Source organism: Myotis davidii, unplaced genomic scaffold, assembly GCF_000327345.1.
Source record: "Myotis davidii unplaced genomic scaffold, ASM32734v1 scaffold32, whole genome shotgun sequence".
Taxonomy (NCBI): Eukaryota; Metazoa; Chordata; class Mammalia; order Chiroptera; family Vespertilionidae; genus Myotis; species Myotis davidii.
In genome coordinates this window covers 408,607-413,806 of record NW_006286587.1, presented here as the reverse complement: position 1 = coordinate 413,806, position 5,200 = coordinate 408,607, and the positions used below count along the sequence as shown (strand labels likewise).

At 53.7% G+C, this 5,200-nt stretch overlaps 1 long non-coding RNA gene across 1 annotated transcript; it reads right to left on the bottom strand.

The window, feature by feature from the left end:
• Positions 1 to 1,493: 1,493 nt before the first annotated feature.
• On the bottom strand, positions 1,494 to 5,194 carry LOC107182168. Its single transcript, XR_001512890.1, has 2 exons — positions 4,997 to 5,194; positions 1,494 to 1,706 (listed from the first exon to the last, which is right to left on the bottom strand). It is a non-coding gene; the product is annotated as an uncharacterized LOC107182168 (long non-coding RNA).
• Positions 5,195 to 5,200: the final 6 nt, after the last annotated feature.

The following is a 5,200-nucleotide window of genomic DNA, read 5'->3' as shown; positions in this document are numbered from 1 at the left end:
AAGGGAATGCGCAGCCAGCGAGACAATCACCTGCCCGCTGTCCCCGTCCTTCCCAGAGCACCACGAATACACTCACCGGGTGGCCTGGATTTCCCAGAGGGGCTCACACACCTACCATGCAGGCCAGTGGGGGATCAGAGTGCCTGGCTTTTAGTTAAGGGCCAGTGATTCCTCAAGGAAAGTGGCGCTTGTTGCCAGGCAGAGGTAGAGGGGCTGTAGGTAGTTTCTTCCACCCCCAGACCCACCAGGATGGTCTCACTTAGAGCCTCTGCTCTCCAGACCCTGTGCCTCTGGGAGAACCTTGCTGCTGCGGTTTGGAGACCCTTCTTATCTCTACGTTAAACATCCCTGAGGGTGGAACTTGCAGAAGCTGTGCTGCAGCTGAAGGGCCCGAGATGTCAGGAGGAGGTCCGTGTTGGCTAAGGTCCTGGATCCCTGCGAAGGGCAGACTAGGTTTGGTGCAAGCATGTCAAACTCGTGGCCCACAACGAATATTTTTGCGGCCCAGCCAATACAATGGTATGTAAAAAACGTTTTAATAAAAATGTCATAACTTGTTATAATATCCTCCTATACATAATCTATAATAAAAGCGTAATATGCTAATTAGACCAGCCAGCCAAACGACCTTCCGGATGTCATTCTGGAAATCCTTCTGGACGGACCCATAGCAGTGGGGGGAGAGGCAGAGGGGGTAAGGGGCGATCAGGCAGGCAGGCAAAGCAGTTAGGGGTGATCAGGCAGGCAGGCAGAGTGGTTAGGAGCAATCAGGCAGGCAGAGGGTCCCTTCATCTCCCTCACCCCCCGCCTCTAGTTATTAATAACGAACTATAATGTTCGCTAATGACTGATTACTATAATCCTGTTGCATTCATTTCTCTTACACGCCTTATGCACAGGCACACCATTTCTCTCCACTAATACTAGCAGCGGATATTTTAGCAGCCGATTGATACGTCATTAGTCTTGGACTGACTTGTTTGGTGTGCGCAACAGGAAATATTTCACTTTCAAACAAGAAAAATAGGTTTATTTGTGTTATGCTTATTAATTTGTGGAGTTATTCAGTGTTTGGTAAGTTAATGTTCAAGAAAAAATATTTTGTTAAAATGTTCTATTATGTTAACGACTCATTTATTTTAGCCTTTTGTATTCAGCATCTCTCTATCGAAATAAACCTGTTTCTATGAAAACTGAAGCTTTTTGGAGGGCCCACATGAACTTATTTGGCCGTGTTAGCCTTTGAGTTTGACATGCTTGGCTTGGTGGATCCCTGCTCCCAAGTGCAGGTTCCTTGAATCTGAACATGTTGCCAGGTGTGGGGTGGGAAGACCAGTTGAGAAAACCACCTGCTACCCTTCATCAAGCGACTGCCTATCCTGTTCTCTCATGCTGTGCACCCACGGGGACCAGGGGTGGGATATGGGACTGGAGAGCTGTCACAGGGCTGGCTTCTCCGCCTTCCCACACAGGTGTCGACAAAACCACACACGTTTTCAAATCACATATGGCTTCTTTGACCCCCATCAAATAACTTTATTCACACAAACGTCCCTTAATTTACAAAGCCTCAGTCATTCATACACATTAGGGGCTCCACAGTGTTCAAGGAACTTAAATATCATGTATCATACCAACCCAAGTAAACCAAGTACAAAAAATACTCATATAAAGTTGTTCACACGTAGGTCCTAGATTACCAGCTTCTGTGCAAAAAAAGAAAATAAGGAAAATAGGCTTATTAACTAGTATTTGAAACAAACTTTAAGCCTGGGTTAAATCTTCCCTCACTGAAATGGCCCCACACAACTGTTAAATCATCTCAACATACTCCCCTGCTCTGATGGAGAGAGGCCCTGGGGCATGAACGCGGTCTTTAAAATGTCCCTAAACTCCCTTCCTCCTGTGGCCTCCCTCCGGTGACCCCTGCAATTCTAGGGGTGCTCCGGGCAGCCAGTGACAGTCCACCCTCACACCACACCTCCTGTTCCCCTCCCGAGGCACCTCTCCATGCTCAGGTGGACAGGATCAGAGATGGGCCTGTGTTATCCCGGAGGCTGTGGCTCAGCCCAGTGTGGGACGATGGCCGAGGCAGTGTCTCTGGGCCTCAGCCCCAAGCCCGGCGGCCAGAACTGAATAGTTCAAGTTTGGCTATTGCCCTCCTAGGAGACTCAGCAGCTGCCTATCTGGGGGCCACCAGACAGACCTAGAAGGGGAAAGGGTCATGGGAGGCAATAACCCAAGAGCCCCCTTAGAGTCAGGCCACCAGTGCCCCAGATGTGTGTGTGGGCACCAGCAGGATCAAGGGTGGGAGGCGCACTTGGAGGGAGGGGCTGGAAGCCCAGGTGGCATGGAGCATGGTGAGGGCAGAGTCAGGATCCCCTTCTTAGGGGCAAAAGCCTGACTTGCTTTTCCAAGCTTCCAAGATACCCCAAAGTCAGAACCCAGATGTCCATCCGTCTTCTAAGAAGGCAAACAGTCAACAGCATAAAGAGGAGAGTCCCACAATGTCAACTCTTTTCCTTTTCTTATAAAAAGACTCAAGCAAAAAATAAAAAAAAATAAAAATCTTATTGCTCCACACACTGGTTCTCTAGGAGGCAACTGATACGTTAAGGAGCTGAGGACCTTGGAGGAAGGAATGCAGGTGGGGAAGGTCTGGGGCCAGGAGGCTGAGGAAGGTGGCCAGTGGTTGTAGCACCGCAGGGTCGGGAGTACAGGGAGTGCAGGGAGCGCCCCAGCCCCTGGCACCTCTGCCTTCATTCACGCTGGGGCCACCGCCGGCAGTGCCATAGAGGCCGGGCTGTCCCGAGTCACTCTCCACCTAGTGTTGGGCACCATTCTCCTCTGGCTGTAAACAGGGTATTTCTCAAGTAAACATATACACACCCTCAGAAAGGCAGCCATGAGGGGCAACTACATCCGGGCAGGAGGAGAGGTCCCGTCCTCCTCCAGTGCCTCCGGAGATGAGGCCGAGGCCTGCGGCTTAGTCCCCAGTGCCCAGAGGGGGTCAGATGGAGCCGGTCTTGTATAAACAATCGTGGCATCCTCCTGGCTAGAGGTAAGAGGCAGGCACTGCTGGGTAGTAAGAGGCAGAGTGCACCTGTCTAAAGCATTTCCCATCCTCAGCTAAAGCTGCTAGAGACCGCCCTGGTGGTGGGCGGGAGATGTGTACCTGGCTGCAGCCCCCAGGAAGGGATGGGGGAAGGAGGGGAGAAGGAGGGCAGAGGGGAACCCCATGCGGCTGTGGGTGACTGGGAGGGAGAGTGTAAGAGACAGATGGACACAAACGAGGAGGAAGAAGACACAGACTCCAGGGGAGCAGGGTCTGGCCAGGGAAGACAGTGGAATAAGGCACTATGCATGATCTGTCTGCTGACTCCTCTCATTTAGGGAGCACCCGGCCCAGACTCTCCCTCCAACAGGCTCTCCTTTCAGACTGGAGAAGCGGGTAACGGGCTGCTATTTTAAGGTTTGGAAACTTCTGGAACTTGGACAAACTTAAACTTGGTGGCACTGAGGTGATGCACCACAGAGCTGCTGCCAGGCCTGAGACGGGTGGAGAGGGTGGAAAGGCAGGAAGAGGCGAGGAAGCGACCACGGCGGGAACAGGTGGCAAGTGGCTGAGAAGGAGGACAGGGGCCACCCACCTCACCGCAGGCTAGTCCACGGACTGGACTGACTTAGGGCTGATGCCCAACCTCAGGGGGACAAAGTGGAGAGAGCAGGGGAAGGAGAGAGGGGAGACAGGCACTTGGGCTAACGAGCTGGCCCTCAAGAGCTAGGGAAGGAGGTCCCACCACCAAGCCAGGAGGGCTGGGAGCCCTACAAGGTAAGGGTACATGGAAGCTGGCTACCCAGGCTGCCCACCTTACCCAAAAGTTGTGGACATCCCGTCGTCTATAGGGGATACCCTGGCACCAGGAAAAATAACAAAGGGGGGTGCACTGCAGCTCCAAGACCTACTCAGAGCTAAGAGGCTGGGGAGGGCAGAAGAAAAAGACAAGCAAAAGACAAATAACTTGTTAGGCTTGAGCCCTCACTGGGGACTTCAGAACCCGAGCTGCAGCAGGGAGAGGGGGCTGCTGAGTTTGGGGACTGTTTTTCTCATTCGCTCATGTGCAGAGACAGCTGGCCGCAGGGAAGGCAGGGGGTAGGGCAGGAGTGTGCACTGCAATAGGGGATGCTGGGCTCCCAACCTTCCAGGTGCAGCCTAGAGCACACACACGGCACCCGAGAAGAAGCGATAAGAGACCGGCGATCACAAAGGATTTCAGCCAAGGAATGGAAGGGCCTGGTTACCACCTGCAGCCCTGCTGGTCCTGCTAACCACAGCCAGCTGTCTGCCCAGGAGGAAGGAGCCTTGGTATCCGGGGAGCTTGAGAAAAGGCAGAAAGAATGTGAGCAAACATTGTCAAGCTTGGGCTGACACCGCGCTAGCCTCTCCCAAACACCCAGAGCTGCAGGACCAGGGCTGCTGTGGGGAAGGCCCCCTTGGTCACACAGAACTGAAAGGCCCTCCAGCGATCTCCCCTCCTGATCCTATGCTGGCTGAGAGAAGACAAAAACCAAAAATAAACACAAAAGAGGAATCCCCCCGCCCCCCAAGGCCCTTTCCTGCTTGGCTGTCACAGGGGGAAGAGCTTCTGGAGTAGCTAAAGCAGTGCCCAGGTGACACAGGGGCCAGCACAGGAGGGTTCCTCTGTCCTGCCGGGAGCTGGGGAGGGAAACGGGGGTGCGGGGGACAATGCCAGGTTCAGAAGCCTGTGAAGAGGGGCTGTGAGTGCTGTGGAGAAAAGAGCAGCTAAACTGACCCTGCTGGTGGGCTCCACAGCTGGGGAACCTCTAGGTGGCAAACCCACAATCAGGCACCTAAAGGCTGCAGGGGTCTGCCCAGTCACCCGCCTTCTCTCGCCTGCTCCATCCTTTTCCAGTCAGACCCATTTACACCTAACAGTGTGCCCCTGGGGTGAGGGAGATGGCACGACACTGTTACCATAAATGATACCAGGGGTCCCGGCACACAGGGCACACCCTTCAGTGCAGCGATAGCCAGTCCAGGGCACCCTGTTCTATGGCAATGCTCACGGCAGGATCGCAGGGACTCAGGCGGTCTCCGTGACAACCTGGGCAGAGGTTTGGCATGACAGTTTCTTCCTGGGGATCTTCTGCACGTAGGTGTGTAGAGTTGGGGTGGGCT